Here is a 13,161-nt window from a genome sequence, read left to right as displayed (position 1 = left end):
CAGCCCTGGCCTGATCGGATTCTTGTTCTTTCCTCCATCTGTGCCTGTTGTTGTCATTTTGGAGACCTGCATGCCTGTCCTCCTCTGTCTCGTCTTCTCTCATCTTTTTTATCCTGACTCTTTGATCCTGGAGTCGTGCGGCCCTGGCCACATCCGATTATTGTTCTCTCCCTCTCCTTGCCGCTTCCCGACGACGTTTGGTGTCATCTCTTGACCATAATGACCCCCTTCTCTTTCCATGTGGCATAATTAGGCTATCCATATATTTTACCCTAATGCTTGATAGAAGATAGGAAGCAGTAACCAAAGCCTCCAAGCTGCTGAGGCTGGCCATGCGCATTCGTCGGGCTGTGGCGTCCCGATTTCCATGATGGCCGATCGGGTCTCAGGTGAAAGGCAGCCTGTTGATTTTTGGCAAATGAGCAATTTTATACGAATATATAACCCTGAACTTTGCCTGCATTCTGTAAGTTAGCGCATTTTAATTCAATTTAGCCAAAAAAAGTGCTGCTGTAATTCACTATTTGCGCTAATTGGAGGCCACAAACAGACAGAGCATGAGCGTTTTAGTAGTATATAGATATATTACTTGTAGGAGCTCCTACTATTGTAAAGTGGAACCAGCAGTGCTATGTGGATTAATATCTCACTGTAAGTAGGACAGCTGCTAACATCTGGCACACGCATCTCTCCAAGGACATGTTACAGGAATGATGCACCTTCTAAGATTTGATGTCAGGATTTATTTAAGAAAGATAATGTTGGTGTGAAAGTAAAGGTAGCTCAAACAAATCCTCTTGGTCAAAAGGAAAGTTTTTCTTTATACTCTGTACCATGGCAATCAATACGAAGAAGATTGTGCCTTTCCCCCAGACTACGGTCTCAGGTTGCAGGAGCAACACCTCATATTCTGTCTGGGTAGCATCCAACCTGACGGCATGAACATCAACTTCTGCAACCTTTGGTAATTTCCCCGTTCTCTCCCTTCTCTCTTTGTCCAGTCCCCATTCTGGCTCTTCTCTTACCCCTTCACCTCACCTACCTATCATCTCCTACTAGTGTCCCTCCTCCTCTTGTCCACTCTCCTCTCCTATCAGATTCCTTCTTCTTCAGCTCTTCGCCTCTTCCACCTATCACCTCCCAGATTCTCATTTCATGTCCCTGCCCCCACTGACTCACCTATCACCTGCCAGTTTGTACTTCTTCCCCTCCCCCGCCATCTTTTTGCCCTTCTTTTCCCACCTCGATGAAGGCTCTCGGCCCGAAACATCAACCGTTTCTCTCCGAGATGCTGCCTGACCTGCTGAGTTTGTGTGTGTGGGTCCCTCAACTCGACCCTTGGCTCTCTAGTGACCGGACGGGTTTTTCGTTGAAATCCAATTCTGCAGTCGCCCTTGGATACCATGGGCATAAGAGTCCTGATGAAGGGTCTGGGCCCAAAACATTGACTGTTTATTCCCCTCCACAGATGCTCCATTGTTCCTCCAGCATGTTCATCCAGTACACACAGTTCTGGATTCACAGCCTCAGCAGAATCCCCTGTGTTCAAGATCATGATAAAATGGCACTTTTTCACCCACTTGTTGAGCACTGATTTCCAGGAAGGATATGATTGCGCTGGGGGAGTTACAAGGATGTTGCCAAGTCTGGAAAAAAACATGATCATGTTGAAACATGGGATAGGTTGGGATTGTTTTCTTTGGAGCAGAGGGAGCTGAGCAGAGACTTAATTGTGGTTTACAAAGCTGTGAGGGACCTAGACAGAGCAAATGGGAAAGGCCTGTTTTATTTCATAGCCACATCTGACTCTGTGGGAGTGGATTTAAACTGACTGGTCATGAGATTAGAGCAGAGATGAGAGGAAACATGCTTTCATAAGACCATAAACATAGGAGGAAATCTGGCCATTTGGCCCATCGAGTCCACCCCGCCATTCCATCATGGCTGATTTATTTTCTCTCTCAACCCCATTCTCATATGTCTATCCGCAACTTCTTAAATGTTCCTAAACTAGCAGCCCTGGCAGCGCACGAACTGCTACCTCTGATATCTGCTCTATACTTTTCCCCCATTCATCCTAAACAGATGGCCTCTGGCATTAGCGATCACCCCCCACTCCCCCCCCCCCGGGCAAAGGGCATTGACTCTCTACTCTATTTTACAATCATCCCTCTTGTAATCCTACATACCTCAATCAAGTTGGCTCTCATCCTCCTTCACTCCAAAGATAAAAGCTCTCGCTCATTCTACCTTTCCACATAAGAGGAACTAAACAGCCTCCACCTGGGCTAAACATTTTCACGTTCATGTTTGTTATTCAACCGTACACATGTATGCCACCAAACAAAACAATGTTCCTCACTACCAAGTGCATATAACTCACACACACGCAAAGTAATATTACCACAAATAAATTAATACTAAGGTGCGTTTACAACGCAAGTTAAAACATAAACAGTATAACGCTACTGGCGCTTCATATGATAAGGCTAAGCTCAGGTTGGAGGAGCAACACCTCATATACCGTCTAGGTAGTCTCCAGCCCCTTGGTATGAACATAGAATTCTCCAACTTATGCTAATTCCCTCCCTCTCCCTTCCTCTATCCCTATGTCACTCTGCCCCCTCCCCCAGCTACCTATCACCACCCTCATGGTTCCGCCTCCTTCTACTACCCAATGTTTTCCTGCCTATGACGTCCCCGCTTCCCCTGTCCCACCCCTTTGTCTTTCAAATTACTGGTCTTTCAGCTGAACCTATAAGCATTCTTCAAATCCTTCCCCCTCCTTCTTTCCTCAGTCCTGACGAAGGGTTCTGGCTCGAAACGTCGATTCATCGTTTCCACTGATGCTGCCTGACCTGCTGAGTTCCTCCAGTGTGCTGTGAGTGTCGCTTTGATCCCAGCATCTGCAGATTATTTTGTGATTATCGTACGTGACGAGACCTGGGTGGTGGGAGGGAGCTCAGTAGTCTCACGGCCTGGGGTAAAAAGCTGTTTTTCTCATCCTAACAGTTCTTGTCCTAATGCTACGGTATCGACGGTAGAGGGTCAAAAGAGATTGTTGGACGGATGGGAGTGATCATTGACAATGTTAAGGGATCTGGGTTTGCAGCGCTCTAGATAATTATCTCCAGGGTGGAAGAGAGACCCTGATGATCCTCAGCAGTCCTTGCAAACCTCAGTCAGATGCCTCACAATTCCTGTACCAGACGGTGATGTAGCAGGTCAGTTTTCTCACTTCCCACACTGTCACTGCCACATCTGTTGTATTTCCTCAGGTTCCACCTCTTTGAAAAGCTCCCCAAAATGCTGAAGGAACTCAGCAGGTCAAGCAGCATCTATGGGGGTGGGTGGGTGGGTAGGGGAAGGAATAAACAGCCAACAAGTGTTTTGGCCTCAAATCATCGACAGTTTATTCCTCTCCATAGGTGCTGCCTGGCCTGCTGAGTTCCTCCAGCACTTTGTGCGTTGCTCTAGATTTCCAGCATCCGCAGAATCTCTTCTGCCTGCCTCTTTGGAGGTGTTTTAGACACTTGGCAGAGGTTAGAAGCTGAGATAAATGCCAGCTGGTTCAGCACCAGACCAGGCAGCCATCAATCAAACAACTTGAGCAATCTATTTTCTACTCTGCTCCACTGTCCTGCATTTGAACCAATACTTTCTAATTTATACATAATCATTATGTAAGACTACACCATGGATGGTCCCAAGCCTGACTGCAAAAGGAGGAGGGCTGGGCATGGGGCTAGCATCTCTATTCAGTAAAAACCAAGTGCAACAGAAACACCAACAGAAGCTCCAAAAATCTCATACCTGGGAGAGGAAGGATCTTCGCATAAATGGGCGACAAAGGCTGACCCAGGGCAGAGATCTCTGGCGAGCTGCTGCCGGCGGCCTGCGCTCAGTAGGGGTGACGGACTTAAGAAGAAGAATATATTATGCAGAATTGTTCAGCAAAGGTCAACAACTCAACTGCATCCTTAAGCTCCAGTGAAACTTTTCAAAGAGATTTGTACAAATGTAAGTCTCTCTCTTGTACATGCTGCAGGGCAAATGAAAATTGCAAAGACTCATAACCACTGTCCCTTCTAAACCGCGCAGGCGCACCCGCACACATAGCCTTTGCTGCCGCCCAGCTGGAATCGGGCACAGCTGAAGTTTATGAAACGTGAAACATTTTCTTTGGTGTACTGTATTTCATTATACCTTTCAATTACTAAATTAAATCAAAAGTATGTGATTTTTCAATTTCATTCTAAATACTCATAGTATGCATATTACAAAAAAGGCATTTAAAGTGCCGCACAGTTTTCAGGCCGTGTAAAAAGTTCCTGCTCAGAGCTATAGTTGTTCTGAACAGCTGTAAATAAAAAACCTTAGAGGAAACAGAGCTCATAACATCTCCTAGATTTGTCAATAGAGCTGTTCCACGTCTGACAATTCAGCAACTTAGACGATAAATTATAGATCACAGTTTCAAAGATGGCCACCTATGGGAGTTCAGATACTACCACAAACTGGCGAGCAGCTGTTGGCGGCCTACGCCCCAGCAGGGGTGGGAAAAACCTTTGAGGTTAGAGCATCATTCCCCTTCTATTTATTCCTCCAGCTGTCTCTGAAATAGATTAACTGATCATATATATTGCTGTCCATGGGAACTTTCCACCAATAGGCTGCTGTTTTTCTAACATCATAGGTCACTGTTACAAAGCGTGTTGGAAAACACAGGTTGTGAAAGGCACCATACAAATGCAAGTCTTCCTTTATTCTGATAAAAGACCATAAGACATAACAGCAGAATTAGTCCATTTGGTCCATCGAGTCTCCTCTGCCATTCCTTTCAACCCCATTCTCCCACCTTAACATTAACCCTTTCCTTACTGGGATACTTCTTGTGAATGTCTGCTGGACCCTCTCCAATGCCAGCACATTCTTTCCTAAACATGTGGCCCCAAACAGCTCACAGTAGTCTAACTGGGGTCTGACCAATGCCTTACTGACTGGCCCTCCATTGGTCAAGGTCAACCATGGACATTGTGTCCTTGCTGATTATGTGATATGCAAGCCAGGGCAGTATGATACGGAGAACAAGCTGTTGCCCATGCATCAGACTCCGCCTGTCGCTGATGAACCCAAAAGAATGTCAGAAACCGATACAGTCTGGCACTAGCGACGTTGCAGGAGTTCCTGGACAGCAATGTAGGACTGCCTTTGGGACTCCAGTTTTTCCTCAGGCCTTACTCCCAAAGCCCGTCCCATGAGAGGGTATAACCGCTAGGCAGTAGAGGTTTGAGATCAGAGTTTTCCTTCTCCTAGATGAGCTGCCAACCACGGCCGACAAGCCCCATCTGCCCAAAGCGACTGGCTTTAAAGGTGCCAGTCGCCAGCCTTTGCCCCTTCTCCTGTCAGTAGAAACTGTTCTGCCGGGCTTAGTAGCTAAGCCTGGAGCTGGACTAACGAGTGCTAACACTACATTTGCTTTCCTTACTGCCGACTCAATTTGCAAGTACACAGTATAATCCCCACTCATTAACTTAATTATAAAGGCTAATGGGAAAGCAGGGTTCTATCTAAAGGGGGTGAATACCGGGATACGCTACAATTGGACAGGCACTGCTGAGACCTCATCTGGCATACGGTACTTAATTAGGTTCATCCAATTGTTATGTCACCTACAGAGGAACGGGCTTGTCAAGTCAGTGCCAGCTCTAATTTGATTCAGGGCACCTCACTTCAGGAGGAATATCCAACAGAATGACACCAATTCACGGGAACAGCCCTCAGCACTGAACTGATTTCATAACCTGGGGACGCACTTTCAAGCACTCTGCGAGTCATATTCTCAATATTTATTGACACACGGCATGGCGTAGGCCCCCCAGCAGCGCCACCCCCCCACCCACAATTTAACCCTAGCCTAATCACGGGACAATTTACAAAGTCCAATTAACCTACCAACTGGTGCATCTGGGAGGAAACTGGAGCACCAAGAGAAAACACACATAGTCCCAGGGAGAACGTGCAAACACTTTACCGGCAGAGGCGGGAATTGAACCTGCCTCACCTGTACTGTAAGGCATTGTGCTAACCACTATGCTACTGTACCGCCCAATTTTATTATTGTTATTGTTTTGTTTTCCTTTTTTTGCATTTGCACCATTTGTCACCTTTTGCACATTGGTTGTTTGTCTTTATTTGTGTGTAGTTTTCCGTTGATTCTGTTGTGCTTCCTTTATTTACTGTGAATGCCCACAAGAACATCAATTGCAGGGTGGTACCTGGTGACATATACATACTTCGATAATAAACCCTTCAACATTAAATACAAGGTCTGAACTTACATTGCCTCAGCTACATACGATTAAGAGATGATCTAATTAAGATGGCTTAAACAAAGATTGAGGAACTATTTTCCCTGCTGCTTAAAATTTGCCTTTAAAATTTGTACCTAATAACTTGGAGCCCTTTAACACAGGAGGCAGTGGGATCCTGTACCCTCAGCGATAAAAGGAGCTGAACTGTCAACGCCGACATTGACAGATTTGCGTTAGACATATGCGTTGTGTATTAAAAAGGACACAAGGAGAATTCACTACGAGGGGTTACAGGCAGATTAGTTGTGACGTAACAGCAAAAGGACAGACTGAAAGGCATGAGGAACTGATGTCTGTGAACAGTCGCTGGAGTAAAAGGGATTAGTAACCTGACTAACTGAAGTTGCAAGATATTGGATACATAGGATGAGAGGAAAAGTTTTAAATATCCCGGTCACCATACTGTTTTTGAGATGTCCTTCCTGTGTTAAGACAATGTCAGCTCTACATTGTGGTCCAAAAGCTGCCACAACATTTCTCGAAACAAAGCATTTCAACAACAATCTTCATATCAGCAAGCTAATGAAGGATAGTGGCTAGCACAACACAGGCGACCCAGGTTCAATTCCCGCCGGTGCCTGACTGCGTGGATTTCCGCTGTGTCCTTCGGTCTCCTCCCACCATCTAAAAAATGTACCAGTTGGTAGGTTGTTGCTCATTGGAAATCGTCCCGCGATTAGGCTAGGGCTAAATAAATAAATTCACACACATTATTTAAAAAATTAAAATACTACCAAGATTTTTGTTTGCAGTCTTTTAGTACCTCCAGTAACGCAGAATGAAGTCAGTTAGAATGACTCACTTGGCCTGGATCATATTGGCAATTCCATTCAAATCACACTGTTCCATTACAGGAGCCCGCCACACATTGCAATCCTCTACTCCCTGGACAGTCATGACTGTGTGGCGAGATTTTGCTCTCACTCAATCTACAAGCCTGCAGGCGATGCCACCGTAGTGGCCGCATCTCACATAACAATTAGTCGGGAGTACAGGAAGGAGATAGAGAGCTTGGTGACAGGGTGCCATGGCAACAACCTTTCTCTTAAGGCTAACACAACAAACGAGCTGGTCATTGACAACTGTAGGGGAGGTGGGCAGTGCGCATGCTCCTGCCTATGTCAGCAGTGTCGAGGTTGACAGGGTTGAGGGCTTTGAGTTCATAGGTGTGTACTTCCTGTCCTGGTCCAACCACGGGTGAAGTCACGGTCAAGAAAGCTCACCAACGTCTCCACTTCCTCAGAAGGCTAAAGAAATTCAGCATGCCCCCATAATCTCTTACCAACTTTCACTGATGCACCGTTGAAAGCATTCTGTCTGGATGCACGATGCCTTGACATGACAACTGTTCCGCACGTGACTGCAAGAGAGTTGAAGACACAGCTCACCACAACAAAGGAACCAGCCTCCCCTCTAGGGACTCTGTCTACACTTCTCCGTGCCTCAGTGAAGCAGTCAGCATAACTACCCACCCCAGACATCTTCTCTTCCCCCCCTCCAATGAGAAAAAAATAGAAAAGCTTGCAACACGTAGCAACAGGCTCAAGGACAGCTTTTATCAGACCTCTTGTACGGTAAAATGGGCTCCTGACCTCACGATCTACCTCATTATTTTCTTGCACATTTACCTGCACTGCACTCTTTCACACTTTATTCTGTAGTATTATTGTTTTACCTTGTTCTACCCCAATGCACTGTGTAATGATTTGAACTGTATGAACAGTATGCCAGACATGTTTTTCCCAGTATCCTTGTGCACGCGTAAATAATAAACCAACAGTAATTATAATAAATTGCTTTACAATATAAATAAATACATTTGATGTACTGATCTTTGATGGGTCTTCTGTGGAGATCTCAATATCAGATCGTAAGATATTGAATTGAATTGACTTTATTTCTTACATCCTTCACATACATAAGGAGTAAAAATCTTTATGCTAGGTCTCCAACTAAATGTGCAATCATAGTAATTTATAATAATTTATAATAAATAGAACAGTCAATGTAACATCGAAATACACTCAAATCAGCATAAGTTAATCAGTCTGATGGCCTGGTGGAAGAAGCTGTCCTGGAGCCAGTTGGTCCTGGCTTTTATGCTGTGGTACTGCTTCCCGGATGGTAGCAGCTGGAATAGGTTGTGGTTGGGGTGACTCGGGTCCCCAATGACCCTGCGGGCCCTTTTTACACACCTGCCTTTGTAAATGTCCTGAATCATGGGAAGTTTACAATTCTGCACCACCCTCTGCAGAATCCTGCGATTAAGGGAGGTACAGTTCCCATACCAGGCAGTGATGCAGCCCATCAGGATGCTCTCAATTGTGCCCCTGTAGAAAGTTCTTAGGATTTGCAAGCCCATAGCAAACTTCCTCATCTATCTGAGGTGAAGTCCATTGAGTCTGTTCCTCTATTCAATCATGGCTCGCTTTTTTTCAACCCCATTGTCCCACTTTCGCCCTGCAACCATTAACCCCCATAGCAATCAAAAAGCCATCAATCTCTGCCTTGAGTACACCCAGTTTGGCCTCCTCAGCCCTCCCTGCTAATGTATTTCACAAATACAATAACTGCTGGCTGAAGAAATTCCTCATCTCCATTTTAAAGGACATCCCTCTGAGGCTGTACCCTCAGATCATAGACTGTCCCATTAATAGAAGCATGCTTTCTACACCAACTCTATCCACGCCTTTCGGTATTTGGTAGATTTCAATGAGATCCCACCTCATTCCTTTGAACTCCAGAGCAAAGCCCCAGAGCCATCAAACACTCATCACACACGAACCCTTTCACCCCTGGGATCATTCTTCTGAACCTCCTCTGGACCAGGAGTTTCCAAACTTTTTATATGCCATGGACCAACACCATTGAGCAAGGGGTCCGTGGATCCCAGGTTGAGAATTCCTGCTCTACACCCTCTCCAGGGACAGCACATCTTTCCATCGATAGAGCCAAATACACAAAATGCTGGAGGAACTCAGAAGGACAAGTGACATCTATGGAGGGTCAACATTTTGGGCAGAGACCCTTCATCAGGACTAGACAGATTTTCACCCACATGAAGATTAGATTAGATTATGAGGACACACAGATTAGATTAGATTAGATTAGATTATGTGGATATTGGGGAATGCTCCATTCCAATATCCAGCTCCAGTTGAGATGCACCAACATCAGCCCAAAGAAGAAGATACAATCGTGGAAGGAAAACGACATTCAACATCAGGTAGCAACATCTACTCTTTTAGATTGGCATCAAGTGACAAATGTACCCTGTCTACCACACTTGTCAGCAGCTGTCAGGCCCTTTCACACACTTGCTCTGGGAGTTGGTCTACAACGATATTTTAATCAAACCAATGATTGAACAATGAATGAGATACAAAAACATGTTACCAAGCATACACTCGGTGGCCACTTTATTAGGTACACCTGCTCATTAATGCAAATATCTAACCAGCCGATCATGTTACAGCAACTCAAAGTATAAAAGCATGCAGACGTGGTCAAGAGGTTTAGTTGTTGTTCAGACCAAACATTGGAATGGAGGAGAAATGTGATCTGAGTGACTTTGACTGTGGAATGATTATTGGTGCCAGATGAGGTGGTTTGAGTACCTCAGAAATGACTGATCTCCTGGGATTTTTATGTACAACAGTCTACAAAGAATGGTGCGAAAGACAAAAAAACACACCCAGTGAGTGGTAGCTCAGTGGTTGGAAAGGCCTTGTTAATGAGGGATTAGATGAAAATAGCCAGTTGAGAGGAAGGTGACAGTAGTTCAAATAACCACACCTTATAACTATGGCGTGCAGAAGAGCATCTCTGAACGCACGCCACATCGATCCTTGAAGTCAATGAGCTACATCCGCAGAAGACCACGAACACACGCTCAATAAACTGGCCACTTTATTAGGGACAGGAGGTACCTAATAAAGTGGCCACTGTGTGTATGTGGTATCAGTCAATATAAGTAAATGATTCACGGTTCACTCCAGTTTATGCCGCCTTCTCCATCCCACACACCCCAGTGCCTACAAGTCCTCCTCCATGGGCAAGAGCTCAATTACTTATCCTGCACGCAGTCAATTCTAACAAATTTTAGGCAAATAGCTGTTATATGTAACATTTATCAAAGGATTGAATTTTCTCCCGCATGTTAACTTAATACGTTACTTTACCGTTCATTTTCAAAAGGATTTTACATTAGGATAAAAACAAAACCTCGCCAAATAAAATTAAAACTCAAGGTCTATATTTTTTATTAAGCAATATCTGCTCGTGACCAATCGGACGGGAACTAACAGGTAGAGTAAAAGATGGTTTCGAGTTACTTGCTTTAACGGGAAGGTGTTCCATTGTACAATAAAGACGGGTTTCTCCGCTGCGATCAACGGGTTCAGGGTTAATGAGGTACTCTCTCCGCAGACAAAACCAAACAGTCTACAAACAATAGCAATGTCACAGATCAATCAGCCCCGTGATACTAAATCATTCTGGGGCTGAGAATTCTCTCGCTCACGACCAGGTGCGGAATAACGAGGCAACACTTAACACCCACCCAGGCATTGCAAAAAAAATAAAGTCCACGCTCGCAAAGGTAACCGAGACAATCAGTGTTACAAAAAAATACCTCCTTTATAATAATGCCGGTCCTAGAATAAACGGGAGCAAAAATTCAAAGCCGCTCCTCGCCTCCAAGTAAACGGGTGCGGATCACCATTTACGTAAAATACATGCAGTTGTAATCTCACCAACTAATTCGGCGTCTGGCAGAAGGCAGAATCTCTCTAGAAAGCGGCAGCCGGGTTATCTGCCGTGCAGTGATCGCCCGTCCGCGGGAAACGTCCCTGCCTCTGCATTGGAAGCTGCGAGTGGTGCCAACGATGCGCCGCAGCCTTGCTTCAGGTTTCCGCCCCCCGCCGGCACCGCTCCCTCCTCCACACCCACGGGTGCTCCCGCACTCAGTCAGCGCCGCGGCTGGCGCAGCGGCATTTCCCCCCACCCCGCCGCCGGCTACTCGTGCGCCTTGGCACCGATGCAGAGACGCCAACAAAGGCTCCCGATTCGGATTCCGTCTGTTTACATTCAGCAGCCTGGCATTGCCCACCGGCTGCGGCTGTTGCCCCGGGACTGCCGCGCCCTCTGCTGGGAACAAGGAGAATTAACGGGCAGCAGGGCGGATCCGCTTCCCACCAGAGCTCACTCACACCGGGACAGGGCGGCTCCCACTCCCTACCTCCATCTCATTGGTACTGAGGCAGGAGGCTCCCACTCTGCACGCTACCTCATACTGGAGCAGGGCTAATCCCACTCCCTACCCTAACCTCATTCGTACTGAAGCAGGGCAGCTCCTACTCACCACGCTACCTCATCCTGGGGCAGGGCTGCTCCCACACCCCCAGGCGACCTCACTCACACCCCCGCCCTACATCAGTGTCGATGGGGCAAGGCTGCCCTCACTCTCCAACCTACATTACTCACATCAGAGAGGGGCAGTTCTCACCCCCCACCCGATCTCACACCAGGTCAGGGCGGCTCCCGCTCACTGGGGCAGAGCGACTCCCACTCCCTACCCTACCTCAAATCGGAGCAGGGCGACCCCCACTCCCCACCCCACTCACACCGGGACAGGGCGGGTTCCCCCGGGGCTGCAGACAGCGGGAAGCCCCTACCTCACGCCAGCGCAGGGCGCCTTCCCCAGCGAGCGGCTGCACACGGCGGGCGGTCACAACTCTCACGCCTACTCCCCCTCACTCTCCCTCTCCGCCGCAGAGCGATTCCAAATCGCGGGAAAATCAACCTTGAGCAAACAGTCAGCCCTGAATGAGATATAGCGACGAGACAACCTTAAAGAAGGATGATGCTTTTTTTCCATATATAACTGCAGTCCGGGTACAAATCAGACGTGTAATCCTTGTACTGCAAAACCGTATACAGAACTGGTCTCCCTGTTTAAGAAGGATAATAAAGCATTCTAATCAAATTCCAACCGGAAACCTGTCAATATAATTCTCTATCCCAATCCCACGCTGACCTGGCTCCCTACATCTTTCCCACTAATTGGAGAGGCATCTGTTAAGGAGAGGAAAACAACAGGAATTCTGCAGATGCTGGAAATTCAAGCAACACACTTAAAAGTTGCTGGTGAACGCAGCAGGCCAGGCAGCATCTCTAGGAAGAGGTGCAATCGACGTTTCAGGCCGAGACCCTTCGTCAGGACTTGGGACTTGCATGACTGACAGTAGTGAAAACTGAGAAGAAGCTACTAATATTATGAAGGAAGTCCTAAACACTGCCAGAGATGGAGGACCTTCATTGCTGCCCTAAATGCCAGTGACACACTCAATGGGCTGGATAGCCTAATTCTGCTTCTAAGTCTTATGATCTAAGTTTACAAGATTCAGAGAGGCGATAGACAAGAGTAGACAGCGGGAATCTTTCTCCCCAAGGTCAACATGTCTAATACTCGAGAACATGCATTTAAGATGGGAAGGAGAAAGGTCAAGGCACTGGAAGGGGTGAGGTTTTTTTTTCACACAGAGAGTGGTGGGTGTCTGGAATGTGCTGCTGGGCGGTAGTGGAGGTAAAAATGAAAAGGTCTTAGATATGCACATGAAGAGATATGGACATTAGGTGGGCAGAGGGGATTGGTTTAGTTAGACTTTGAATTACCAGTTTAATTCATTCAGCACAACAACATGGATTGAATGGCCTGATCCTATGCTATAGTGTTCCATGTTACTCTCTCTCTCTCTCTTAGTTACCTTATCCAATGGCTTCATCA

The 13,161-nt window shown here is 46.5% G+C and overlaps 1 protein-coding gene across 2 annotated transcripts in view; it reads right to left on the bottom strand.

Moving 5' to 3' along the window:
* The window catches only part of LOC140201881 (beta-adducin-like), a 148,928-nt gene extending 136,856 nt beyond the window's left edge, over positions 1 to 12,072 (bottom strand). Inside the window, exon 1 of one of the 2 annotated variants that reach the window (XM_072266645.1) lies at positions 12,050 to 12,072. The gene's annotated coding sequence lies outside the window, so the exon portion shown is untranslated. Of the gene's footprint in view, positions 1 to 11,128; positions 11,336 to 12,049 lie in introns of those variants that run through there. The other variant, XM_072266644.1, reaches the window with a different exon arrangement.
* Positions 12,073 to 13,161: the final 1,089 nt, after the last annotated feature.

The sequence above is a fragment of the Mobula birostris genome, chromosome 8 (assembly GCF_030028105.1).
Source record: "Mobula birostris isolate sMobBir1 chromosome 8, sMobBir1.hap1, whole genome shotgun sequence".
NCBI lineage: Eukaryota > Metazoa > Chordata > Chondrichthyes > Myliobatiformes > Myliobatidae > Mobula > Mobula birostris.
The sequence above is the reverse complement of the archived record's forward strand: the minus strand, read 5'-3'. Positions and strand labels throughout refer to the sequence as shown.